We start from the raw sequence: 14,492 nt of genomic DNA on the forward strand, positions 1-14,492 counted from the left end.
GATCTGCATACATATCCGGATTTGGATCAAAATCTAAGCAGTTGTTCCTTGGCCCATGGCTCACCTTTCCACCAAATGTCATTGAAATCTGTTCACTACTTTTTGAGTTATGTTCAGAAGAGACAAAAAATTCAGGATCGGCATACATATCTGGATCCTGGATCCACATACATATCCGGATTTGGATCAAAATCTAAGCAATTGTTCCTTGGCCCATGGCTTACCTTTCCACCAAATGTCATTGAAATCTGTTCACTACTTTTTGAGTTACGTTCAGAAGAGACAAAAAAATTCAGGATCGGCATACATATCTGGATCCACATACAATCTAAGCAATTGTTCCTTGGCCCATGGCTCACCTTTCCACCAAATTTCATGGAAATCTGTCCACTACTTTTTGAGTTACATTGGGAAAAGACAAAAAAAAAGTCCAGGATGCTGGATCCACATACATATTCGGATTTGCATCAAAATCTACTCATTTGTTCCTTGGCCCATGGCTCACCTTTCCTCCAAATTTCATTAAAATCCATTCACTACTTTTTGAGGTACGTTGGGAACAAACAAACAAACAAACAAACAAACAAACAAACAGAGGCGAAAACATAACTTTCTTTAACAAACATGGTGAAGGTAAAAAAGCAGACAAAATGCTTTTGTATTAAAGTTAACTGTGGCTAATAAACACTTATTTAGCACTGTTGAATAGGAACGATGTGTGACTTCTGTAAATCGAAAGATTTGCATGGGTTTTTTTTTGTCATCAACTTCCCGTTTGGGTTTTTTCCTGTTTTTCCAAAGCTCTGCACTGCCCACACCCCTGAACATTGTTTACACCTGTGTGTAGTTTGTCTCAACTGTGGTTTGTTACTTCACTCAGGCTATAAATTCTTTTCAACTTGGCCTAAGTCACTATTACAGTATATACCGCTACATCGGCCATAATTGAGCTTTTGAGAGTTTAGAGAAAAAATAGTCATATAGACTTGTCAGATATTGCTCAAGTAAAGTCTTCCTATTTCCTTGTGCCTTTATTGATCAAGTTGTTGTTGTTGTTAGATTCTTCACAGAGTAATATTATTCAATTTTAAAAATCACCGTAAAACAATAGCATGTTGATGGAGGAAAATACAGTAGATGTAAGAGTTTGTAAGAGACTCATCATGCTTGTACCCTAATGCATGAGGTGGTGTAGTGGTTAGCACGGTCACCTCACAGCAAGAAGGTTCTGGGTTTGAGCCCAGTGGCTGACGGGGCCTTTCTGTGTGGATTTTTGCATGTTCTCCCTGTATCTGCATGGGTTCTGTCCAGGTGCTCCAGTTTCATCCAACAGTCCAAAGGTCGATTGGCTACTCTAAATTGCCCATGCATGTGTATGTATACCCACCACCAGATGAGGGTTTGGGTCCCTCTGGTGTGCTATAATCACCCAAGAGAATTCAGGGAAGCTAGTTGATAGCTTCCTGGATTGCCGACCCTCAACTCTGAGGATGGCAGCAGACAGACAGACCCGAATGCACATGAGTTATGCATGCATAACCTTTTGATGTGTTTATTCTTGTAAAATTCATGTATTTATTTACCCCAGCCTTCAGGATCATTCTGTTACATTTGATTTTGATGATATAAGTATTGTGCAAGGGCGGCACGGTGGTGTAGTGGTTAGCGCTGTTGCCTCACAGCAAGAAGGTCCGGGTTCAAGCCCCGTGGCCGGCGAGGGCCTTTCTGTGCGGAGTTTGCATGTTCTCCCCGTGTCCGCATGGGTTTCCTCTGGGTGCTCCGGTTTCCCCCACAGTCCAAAGACATGCAGGTTAGGTTAACTGGTGACTCTAAATTGACCGTGAGTGTGAATGGTTGTCTGTGTCTATGTGTCAGCCCTGTGATGACCTGGCAACTTGTCCAGGGTGTACCCTGCCTTTCGCCTGTAGTCAGCTGGGATAGGCTCCAGCTTGCTTGCGACCCTGTAGAAGGATAAAGCGGCTAGAGATGATGAGATGAGAAATATTGTGCATATATAAGGTTTATAAAATTATACTCTTTTTCCCCCCATGGTAGAAAATAATCTCAGTTATAAACATTAGCATATCTGTGTAAGTTTGCTTTTGTTAAAAAAAAAGAAAGGAAAAAAGTTAATATCACACATGACTAAATAATGGTAATGTAGTATACAGTAGTAGGAAATGACTTTGTTCATCTAAGCCCCAGTGAAACTTTTAGCCTGTACCAGGTTCTCCTTGTCATCCATTTACTAATGGTAAATTCCTGCCTTATCTGTGTTTCACAATTTCTGTTGGCCAAAATGGCTGCCAATCTAAACATACACTTGCATGCACACACACACACACACACACACACAGTCTGTAAAAATCTGACACGCTCTTTTCTCCACTTCAAATGCATATTAAAGCTCTTGTGTGAAAACTGCCTTTACACACACTCTGATTGAACACACATCGGTCATACTGTTCTCATCTCATTATCTGTAGCCTCTTTATCCTGTTCTACAGGGCCGCAGGCAAGCTGGAGCCTATCCCAGCTGACTACGGGCGAAAGGCGGGGTACACCCTGGACAAGTCGCCAGGTCATCACAGGGCTGACACATAGACACAGACAACCATTCACACTCACATTCACACCTACGGTCAATTTAGAGTCACCAGTTAACCTAACCTGCATGTCTTTGGACTGTGGGGGAAACCGGAGCACCCGGAGGAAACCCACGCGGACACGGGGAGAACATGCAAACTCCGCACAGAAAGGCCCTCGCCAGCCACGGGGCTCGAACCCGGACCTTCTTGCTGTGAGGCGACAGCGCTAACCACTACACCACCATGCCGCCGGCCATACTGTTAAATAATAAATATGATTTGTTAACTTTTAGCCAAGTCAAAAATATAAAGATTATACTGTAGTAGCAGAATGCTGTTAGCTGTAGTGTTGTTGTTTTCAATGTGATTGGATGAAAAAGTCGATTTCCTAAAATACAAAAGTTATCGTTCACCGAGGAGGCTGACAATGTTTGGGTCGAGCACAATCTTCTTCTTCTTCAGGTTATTTCCCACACTGTGTGGGGCCGCCGGTGCTAATCCGTGCCCTCCAATACCTTCTGTCAGTTGCCATTTCCTCCATCACTCCAGCAGGTTTCATCCTCACAGCAATCGGGCTGCACGTTGTTTCCGGAGAACGGCCTAACATGACACTCATTGGATTGAACGGATTGCATTCTATAGTTAGTTTGGCAAAGATTTTATGACCAGACGCCCTTCCTGCCGTCAACCCTCCTCATTTATCCAGGCTTGGGATTGACGCACAGATCCAGTGGATTCTAGACTCTTATGGCTGAGTTTGGGTCAAGCACAATATTAACCTAAAATCGGTGTTCTCGGTGACTAATTTGATTAATAAATGACTAACTTGAGTTCTGTGGTTAACTACAGTACCTCGTGCACACATTTCTGACTAACCAGCTAGCAGAATAAAAGAATGAAGTAAAAGTGACATCATCCGTTGTGTTTAGATGGAGTAGTTGGCTACAGCAAATAAAACGCTGAAATATTAACTATTTAATTGTAACTGTTGACAGTTATAAAATGCCCATTTTTTGCTGTTTTGACAGAGAAATTGCATCAGGTCACAGTGCTTTCTGGGTAAATTCGCTTTGAACTGCAAGTATTGTTAACTCAGTCTCAGATGCCTCCAGAAGTGTTGTTTAACAAAGTACACTCAAGCAAATAAAGCACTTTGTTATACTGTATGGCACAAGCTACTTCCAGTAAAATCGTGCGCTCTGATTGGTTCCCCAGCAGGCAATCTTTTCCCACAATACCCGAGGGTGATTACGGAATTTCTTTCCAAGGCGCAGGCTTTCAATGTTGCAAAAAAAAAGATTAACTGGAAATAAAAAACGGCATCAAAAACAGCTGAAATGCAAAAGATAAACAAGAGTCACTGAGTTATTCAAGAAATGAGTAAAAAAGAGCATTCAGAAACCACTAACCATGAACAGAAACTCAGTTTTGAAACCACTAGCCATTTATTCTGCATGCGTGACTCAACTAGGTTACAAATATGACATGACTGAAAGCAGCGTCACGCCTCATTATAATGACCGTCTATTTTAATCTTAGAAATAAAAAAGTTATATAATAAACTCCTTATTAAAGGGGAACAGAGGGCAATATATAGAGTAAATATAACAATAAAACACACATTGACGAACCTTATTCAAGACTTACAAAAGTTTTTTGTTCTAAGATTGGAAAGTTATAGTGTTTTGAAAGTAGCTCGAGCAAACTATTTCCGCAGTTTGAACAGCCCGCCATGATATTAATTTTATCCAATCAGAATGCACGTTCATTTTCTCTGCGTAACACTCATGACGTACAGTATGTATGTGCCCAGTTGTGTTGGCTCATTGAGGTTGGGAATAGCACGTGTGAAATACCTGTTTCTGCCTCTTGCGACAATTTTGCAAGTCCACGGGTGGCGCCTATCTCATTGCAGCAAATAAATTCTGCTGGACTCGTGAGCAACTCCACGTTACATTTTCCGCACGAGCGCCACGCCGTGTCACCTGCACGCAGACGCTCTGCCCCACGCTCGCCATGCCCATGGTCAGCATCAGTCTCATCCTCGCCGTCATCCGAGCTTTCTTCTCTTATTTCATCACCGGAGTCGAGAGTACCTCTCCTAGGTTCAAACTGGTACCCTTCTAAGCCATAGCCTCAATGCAGTGTGTCTTGCGGGATCTCTTCGTATGATTCGACAGAGCTGTCGCTTTCACTTGATGCGCCCGACGCCATGATTACACGCTTATCTCCTCTATTTCGGAGAGTTCTGCTAGTGCAGTGGGTAGCGCTGACGTCACGGTCTTTTAAAAATGGCAACTCTTGTGCTGTTTAGCGTATAAAGTATTATATTCACAATTACCAAGATATTTCGTTGTTTTCTAGTACATTAATTTGATAGAATACTTAAGAATACGTTACTTTGTCATATCAGCAACCGTATATATTATATTTTGTACCCCTTTAACCTTGCTTACTCAGTCTTTATGGGAAAATATCAGACCAAGGTCTTTTTGTACTGTAGGCCTATGGCTCGGTCTGTACTGTCAAGACCTCAGTGTGATATTTTCCTGTAAAGACCTTGAACTCGGCGGCACGGTGGTGTAGTGGTTAGCGCTGTCGCCTCATAGCAAGAAGGTCCTGAGTTCGAGCCCCATGGCCGCGAGGGCCTTTCTGTGTGGAGTTTGCATGTTCTCCCCGTGTCCGCGTGGGTTTCCTCCGGGTGCTCCGGTTTCCCTCACAGTCCAAAGACATGCAGGTTAGGTTAACTGGTGACTCTAAATTGACCGTAGGTGTGAATGTGAGTGTGAATGGTTGTCTGTGTCTATGTGTCAGCCCTGTGATGACCTGGCGACTTGTCCAGGGTGTACCCCGCCTTTCGCCCGTAGTCAGCTGGGATAGGCTCCAGCTTGCCTGCGACCCTGTAGAACAGGATAAAACGGCTAGAGGTAATGAGATGAGATGAGACCTTGAACTCAGTTAATAAGTAGTTAAAAATGTCTCTAAAAGCCCCTTTCACATAGGAAATATGTTACTGAATGATGTTAAAGCAACACCGTAATGATAACAAATTTTCATTCCCATTCAGTCTTCCATAACAGAAAAGTAACAGATATCGTGTATTCCCACCTGACTGGATTTAACAGAATGCTACGCAGCGTGACTATGCGAAACCAGAAATGATGTATAATTCATGAGGTGGGAAGTCCATTGATGTTTAAAAAAAAAACAAAAAAACAAGCTGAGACATTAACTAGTTTGCACCATGGCACAAGTCGCGCTGCATCGTGTCTCCAGTGAGAATTGTCTTCTTGTTTCTGAATATTTATGTTGTTCAAGCAAAATCTATTTATAACATTTTTTGTTTACACAGACCGACGTCAGTATCTGCTGACTCAGCCAAGCAAAAAAGCATGATGCCTTGAACTATACACCCTGCTTATAGACAGCATTATCCACAAACACGCGCTTCCACTTTTGAAAACATACTGTAATTCCTCACCTTATTTAAGCCCAGCTTCTGTTAGTTTGTCTTGCATTTGTTTTTATTCTCAAAAAATATCATGTTTACATGCCTGGGGATTTTGTTGCTTTGACTGGAGCAGCGGCTACAATTATCGACACCTTTTCAGATTTACCAATAAAAAACAATTTTACAAAGGTGAGTTTCAGTTACAACAGTTATTATTGGTTAATTAATCAACCGGAAGACCCGCCTCACCCTTTGATCTTGTCGTCTGATGACACAGCTCGTTACCTGAGATGGAATTTTTGTTTTTTAGCACGATCTGCAATTTGAGGAAAACCCGGACGTTCTTATCGCAGGTAAGCATGGTGGAAAGATCACAGACATGTTTTTACTGATCAAATTCACCGATATTTCATGATCTCCTTGTCGAAACCCACTTTGTTTCTTACTCTTTCATTTGACAGTCGCCATTTTGTATCTAAACGCGTGTTTGAGAAGTCACGTGTGTGAGGTGTCAATAATAGTGATCACTTTCACTGGTGTCCACCATTATCGACATGCTGTGGAATTAAGGGACGTTTACAACTGTTATGGATCGATCTTTGTGTGACATTGTTGAAGTAGATGAAGTACTTTTAAGAAAATAAAAGTGCTGTGATTTATTATATATATATTTTTCTGATTCATAACAGAATGGAATGTTTATAGAGTGTTTGGAATCCGATTGCAATAAATAGAACTAGAGCAGAATTAAATTCCGAGCATACAGTGGGGCAAAAAAGTATTTAGTCAATCACCAATTGTGCAAGTTCTCCCACTTAAAAAGATGAGAGAGGCCTGTAATTTTCATCATAGGTACACTTCAACTATGAGAGACAAAATGAGAAAAAAAATCCAGAAAATCACATTGTCTGATTTTTAAAGAATTTATTTGCAAATTATGGTGGAAAATAAGTATTTGGTCAATAACAAAAGTTCATCTCAATACTTTGTTATATACCCTTTGTTGGCAATGACAGAGGTCAAACGTTTTCTGTTAGTCTTCACAAGGTTTTCACACACTGTTGCTGGTATTTTGGCCCATTCCTCCATGCAGATCTCCTCTAGAGCAGTGATGTTTTGGGGCTGTCGCTGGGCAACACGGACTTTCAACTCCCTCCAAAGATTTTCTATGGGGTTGAGATCTGGAGATTGGCTAGGCCACTCCAGGACCTTGAAATGCTTCTTACGAAGCCACTCCTTCATTGCCCGGGCGGTGTGTTTGGGATCATTGTCATGCTGAAAGACCCAGCCACGTTTCATCTTCAATGCCCTTGCTGACGGAAGGAGGTTTTCACTCAAAATCTCACGATACATGGCCCCATTCATTCTTTCCTTTACACGGATCAGTCGTCCTGGTCCCTTTGCAGAAAAACAGCCCCAAAGCATGATGTTTCCACCCGCATGCTTCACAGTAGGTATGGTGTTCTTTGGATGCAACTCAGCATTCTTTCTCCTCCAAACATGACAAGTTGAGTTTTTACCAAAAAGTTCTATTTTGGTTTCATCTGACCATATGACGTTCTCCCAATCCTCTTCTGGATCATCCAAATGCTCTCTAGCAAACTTCAGACGGGCCTGGACATGTACTGGCTTAAGCAGTGGGACACGTCTGGCACTGCAGGATTTGAGTCCCTGGCGGCGTAGTGTGTTACTGATGGTAGCCTTTGTTACTTTGGTCCCAGCTCTCTGCAGGTCATTTACTAGGTCCCCCCGTGTGGTTCTGGGATTTTTGCTCACCGTTTTTGTGATCATTTTGACCCCACGGGGTGAGATCTTGCGTGGAGCCCCAGATCGAGGGAGATTATCAGTGGTCTTGTATGTCTTCCATTTTCTAATAATTGCTCCCACAGTTGATTTCTTCACACCAAGCTGCTTACCTATTGCAGATTCAGTCTTCCCAGCCTGGTGCAGGTCTATAAGTTTGTTTCTGGTGTCCTTTGACAGCTCTTTGGTCTTGGCCATAGTGGAGTTTGGAGTGTGACTGTTTGAGGTTGTGGACAGGTGTCTTTTATACTGATAACGAGTTCAAACAGGTGCCATTAATACAGGTAACGAGTGGAGGACAGAGGAGCCTCTTAAAGAAGAAGTTACAGGTCTGTGAGAGCCAGAAATCTTGCTTGTTTGTAGGTGACCAATTACTTATTTTACCGAGGAATTTACCAATTAATTCATTAAAAATCCTACAATGTGATTTCCTGGATTCTTTCCCCCCATTCTGTCTCTCATAGTTGAAGTGTACCTATGATGAAAATTACAGGCCTCTCTCATCTTTTTAAGTGGGAGAACTTGCACAATTGGTGGCTGACTAAATACTTTTTTGCCCCACTGTATAAACAATTACATGCCTGAAATATTCAGATTTTTCTATTCCATTCAGATTTTTTTTTGCAAGTTGTTGTAAATATCTACCACATCTTACAATATCAGGAGACATTTTATATTTTTAGATGTAAAAATATAAAGTTTTGGTTTGAGGAATGACATGCAACCTTTGACCTGGATGTTCATGCGGTTACGATATCAATTGCCTGTTGAGATTTATTGGTAAACTACAAAACTAGAAATTAATACAAACAACAAAATGAAACGAAAACGAAAATACTTAGAAAGTGGAACCAAAAGATTTTCTGACGCAGGTTAAACATTATCAGTTCATTTGTTTAAAATCATTAGAATTACTTCCTCATTTACGTAAACACCGACATCCATATATTTATATAAAAGATATTTTGTACTAAATATAAGTCTGTGTAAAACAAATTTTAGATAAAAACTATGTTTTGTTAACTTAATACCACATACCGATTATTTTTTTTATAAATAATCATCTGGATGTCAATAATTGTGGAACGGTGTTGATAACTGTGGACAAAGGTGTCGATAATTGTGGAACGGTGTCACGTGATCTGATACGCTAAGTAATCGGGAATTAATTCATTTTTCCAGTGGAAGTTTGAGTAATTATTCATGCAAAATTTACATACTGAAAGTCTTTTCTACTTTTGCAACGGCCAGAAGATCGTTAAGGTGTCGATAATTGTACCGTAGCTGCCGTTCTATATTGTGTAAATAAAATGTTTCTGCACTTGCATCTTGTCTTTGTGCTTCAACTATGATTAAAAGTATCAAATGGAAAGGCCATTACTCTTATTGATGTCACTGTGTGTAGTTTCTAAATTAAACTTTATTGGAACTTCATGGTTTGGTCCCCTCCACAATTTCAGTTCTCCGCGTTCGATCTTGGAATGTATCCCCTGTGGATACAGCGGTCCCACTGTACCTGCTGACATTTTCTTTGCTTGTTCTTGTGTCCCTACATCATTCATATCACCGCCAGCAACATCTCACTCGGTCACAACACATAAATCTGACAGTTCCGAGTCCCACTCGAGCCGTAACAAAAGATTTCCGTAAATGCTACTAGGTCGATAGGGAGGGAGGGGGTTCAACTTTGCCGTTTTGTTCCCATTCCTACAGGACACCATTACAGCATGACAACTGAAATTTTACGTTTTTCTCTGTGAGTGGGAATGAGGTATCAGACGGGGACTGGGAGTCTCATCTCATCTCATTATCTCTAGCCGCTTTATCCTGTTCTACAGGGTCGCAGGCAAGCTGGAGCCTATCCCAGCTGACTACAGGCGAAAGGCGGGGTACACCCTGGACAAGTCGCCAGGTCATCACAGGGCTGACACATACAACCATTCACACTCACGGTCAATTTAGAGTCACCAGTTAACCTAACCTGCATGTCTTTGGACTGTGGGGGAAACCGGAGCACCCGGAGGAAACCCACGCGGACACGGCGAGAACATGCAAACTCCACACAGAAAGGCCCTCGCCGGCCACGGGGCTCGAACCCAGGACCTTCTTGCTGTGAGGCGACAGCACTAATCACTACACCACCGTGCCACCCGGACTGGGAGTCAACCAGGAGAAATAGTGAGAGGAAGTGTGAGGAAGGCGTGCTAAGAATAATACAGGAATGGAGTCATATCCCAGCATGCATTTTCCAGCGAACTATCTGAGCATCAGATTTCTTTCATACTTTCTGATTTCTGAGCAGACTCATTTTGGAGGTTGTGTGTGCAGGGTAACTCTTCTAATCAAGTCCTAGCATCTGCATTCAATCTGCACTCAGGCATTTTAAATGAGCATGACAGGTACTCCAGTTCACATTCAGTGTGTGTGTGTGTGTGTGTGGTAACTGGTACAGCCTGGCCTTAAAGTAAAGTGCATTCCAGCCAGTGCACGCTGAAGTATGAACACTCCCTTATCAGGGCTTAGGGGTGCACTTTACTCCACACCACATTATGATTTATCATTGTACAAACAATGATTGGCACATTTTATTTGAAAACACACTGATGTAATGGGGAGGGGATTATTTTGATCAAAAGAATTGGAATTGCATACATGTCAACCTTTGGTCAGTCAAACCTGTATAACCAACCTCCAAAATCCATATTTCCCTTATAAAATCCATATAAGATGCAAATTAAAATAATTTACCTAAAATTTGAATGATAATTAACAATGATATATCCCAGTTACTTTTTATTCAATATTAATAACAATAAACCTTCAGAATGAATACAAAGCTCCAATGTTTGACAAAAACACAAAGTGTCACTCTAATGTTCTGAATTGTACTCCATGACAGCTTTTTTAGCACTCTGCACCAATACTCACTAGGCTGCATGTCACAGCAAGTGTCTGTGTTGAGCTTGCCGGAGTGCCCATTCAGAATCTTTTCAGTCGCTAGTGAAAGTCGCTCAGGTGGAAATACGCGTTTCAAACAAAATGTTACTTCCCGGTTGGCGGGATTCTCGCAATGCGGTGTGTGCATGATCAAAAGTGGAACGAAGTCTCGCTACCACAAGACAACGCGCGATTTCATAAGACTCTTTACTGGCTGTCTGTGGTGTACAGTACGTTTGTAAATGTTATGCGCTCTTTTATCATCGTGGGCATTGATTATAGCTCTAAATAAATATTGAAGTTTTTTTTAAAAGAATCCGTATAACTTTATTTGTACGCCCGTATACTACGTTTATTGAATCAAATCCGTATAAAATACAGACATTCCGTATAGGTTGACATGTATGGAATTGTATAAACCAACTCTCCCAAAAAGACTCTCATCTGGAGCATGTGAGATTAGTCATGATGTTCTCTCACACACAATGGCACATCAGTTAGGGGAGGATTTACAGAATTAAAAATTCTGTGTTACAATCTATAAAGTGATGGCACGGTGGTGCAGTGGTTAGCGCTGTCGCCTCACAGCAAGAAGGTTCCGTATTCGGGCCTCACGGCTGGCGAGGGCCTTTCTGTGCGGAGTTTGCATGTTCTCCCCGTGTCTGCGTAGGTTTCCCCCGGGTGCTCCGCTTTCCCCCACAGTCCAAAGACATGCAGGTTAGTTAAAAATACCCAGCCAGTGCATACTTAGTGTCGGCCTCAAGCCTGGATAGATTGGGGAGGATTGCATCAGAAAGGGCATCCGGTATAAAAACCTAAGCCAAATCAAATTTATGGAACATGATGATCCGCTGTGGTGACCCCTAACAGGAGCAACCGAAAAAAGAAAATAAACTGTGTGGCTTAAATTAATTAATTTCTCTGTTCCTTTTTCCCCCTTTTTACTTATTTTAGAGCCATGATATTACAGTCAGACAGCAGACATTTTCCCAAATACTGTATTTCCTGAGCACTAATGAGAGTCTGCCCCCTAGTGGACAAACAGCAAAAGCATTACATATAGTCCATCCATCCATTATCCATAACCGCTTATCCTGTGCAGGGTCGCAGGCAAGCTGGAGCCTATCCCAGCTGAGTAAGGGCGAGAGGCGGGGTACACCCTGGACAAGTCGCCAGGTCATCACAGGGCTGATACATAGACTGTGTCCGAAATCGCTCCCTACTCACTATATAGGGCACTATATAGTGAGGACGCCATTTTGTAGTGCTGTCCGAATGTATAGTAAGAATTATTACACCCTATACAGTGCACTCAAAGTATCCCACAATGCATCACGAAAAGTAGTGTGCAACCGATGGTCACTAACCAATGCAATTATATCCCCATCATGCATTGCAGTCGTGCTGAAAGAAATCAAATCAAAAGCCTCAAATTTGATTTAATAAAAGGCAGCGGCAAAGAAGAAAGTATTCAGCCTTGATTTAAAAGAACTGAAAGATGCAGGTAGTTTGTATTGATTAATGGAGGAAATATGCTCAGTATAATATGTATTTATCATAAAAATACATGCATGTATTTATTATTTTGAAAACCCACCAGCCGACTGATCTGGCATGTTTTATATGTGCGACAGTAATGACGTAAATATCAACGCAACCGACTAGTGTCCGAAAGCGTTTTTTCATTTTACCAATGAGCTCACTATATAGTCCTCAATATACAGTACACTACCGTTCAAAAGTTTGGGGTCACCCAGACAATTTTGTGTTTTCTATGAAAAGTCACACTTTTATTTACCACCATAAGTTGTAAAATGAATAGAAAATATAGTCAAGACATTTTTCTGGCCATTTTGAGCATTTAATCGACCCCACAAATGTGATGCTCCAGAAACTCAATCTGCTCAAAGGAAGGTCAGTTTTATAGCTTCTCTAAAGAGCTAAACTGTTTTCAGCTGTGCTAACATGATTGTACAAGGGTTTTCTAATCATCCATTAGCCTTCTGAGGCAATGAGCAAACACATTGTACCATTAGAACACTGGAGTGATAGTTGCTGGAAATGGGCCTCTATACACCTATGGAGATATTGCACCAAAAACCACACATTTGCAGCTAGAATAGTCATTTACCACACTAGCAATGTATAGAGTGGATTTCTGATTAGTTTAAAGTGATCTTCATTGAAAAGAACAGTGCTTTTCTTTCAAAAATAAGGACATTTCAAAGTGACCCCAAACTTTTGAACGGTAGTGTAGTAATTCCCTATATAGGGAGTAGTGAACGAGTGAGCGATTTCAGACACAGGGAAAGAGACAAACAACCATTCACACTCACATTCATGCCTACAGTCAATCTGAGCCACCAATTAGCCTAACCTGCATGTCTTTGGAGGAAAACAGAGCACCTGGAGAGAACATGCAAACTCCACACAGAAAGGCCCCCATCGGCCACTGGGCTCGAACCCAGAACCTTCTTGCTGTGAGGCGACAGTGCTAACTACTACACCACCATTACGTATAAAAAGAAGAAGAAGTCGTCAAATATGTCTGATTTTATTTGTCTTTATCTATTATTACATAAATACAGTATGTCGTAAATGTAGTTTAACATGAAGCTTACACTTAATTTATTACCAGAGTTACGCAAAACTTTGACGTGTATATAACAAAGCAAATTTTGTGAAAAATAGTAGAACTTAAAGCAAGCTATTTATCAGGGTAGACTTGCACTGGTGTGTGTGTGTGTGTGTGTGTGTGTGTCACCCTTCCTAATGTGGTGGGTGGTGTTGAAGTATCAAAGTAATTAACAACAGCGACTTGGTGTAGGTTTCACTCAGAGATGCCTCCTTGACAAAAGTAAGCCAAAGGCCAATCGAAACCCCGAAACCGAAACCCTACCAGCTCTTCTATATCATAACCACAGTACAAACGTCCACAGCTTAGGCCTTTACATAAGATTTCAATTTCATAGCACTACATATCTGACTAATATACAGAAGATTAAAATGATTTATTCCACAGCACTGTTGATTCATTTTCTATCACAGCAGCTCTGACAGTAGTTCTGCCTGCAAGGCAATTCACAAATCCATATTAATGCTTTCATTATAATACCTTCTGGTTTCTACAGTAACAATTCATTCACACAAGCGTGCATGGCCAATTCTGACCATATACTGTACAGATACAAATAAAGCAAACATCAAATTGTTGATCTGGTCAATCTGTCCAGAGATGTTTATCGACCATTTATACAGTGCCTTAAAAAAGTATTCATACCCCTTGAACTTTTTCACATTTTTCAACCTTACAACCACGAACTTAAAAGTTTTTTATTGAGATTTTATGTGATAGACCAACACAGAGTAGCACATAATTGTGAAGTGAAATGAAAATGATAAATGGTCTTCAAAATTTTAAACAAATAAAAATCTGAAAAATGTGGTGTGCATTAGTATTCAGCCCCCTGTACTCTGATACCTCTACAGTAAATACAATCCAGTGCAATCAATTGCCTTCAGAAGTCATCTAATTAGTTAATAGAGTCCTACTGTGTGTAATTTACTCTCAGCATAAATACACTTGTTATGTGAAGGCCTCAGTGGTTTGTTAGAGAACACTGAAGAACAAACAGCATCATGAAGACCAAAGAACTCACCAGACAGGTCAGGGATAAAGTTCTGGAGAAGTTTAAAGCAGGGTTAGGTTATAA

The sequence above is a fragment of the Neoarius graeffei genome, chromosome 9, assembly GCF_027579695.1.
Source record: "Neoarius graeffei isolate fNeoGra1 chromosome 9, fNeoGra1.pri, whole genome shotgun sequence".
Classification (NCBI taxonomy): Eukaryota; Metazoa; Chordata; class Actinopteri; order Siluriformes; family Ariidae; genus Neoarius; species Neoarius graeffei.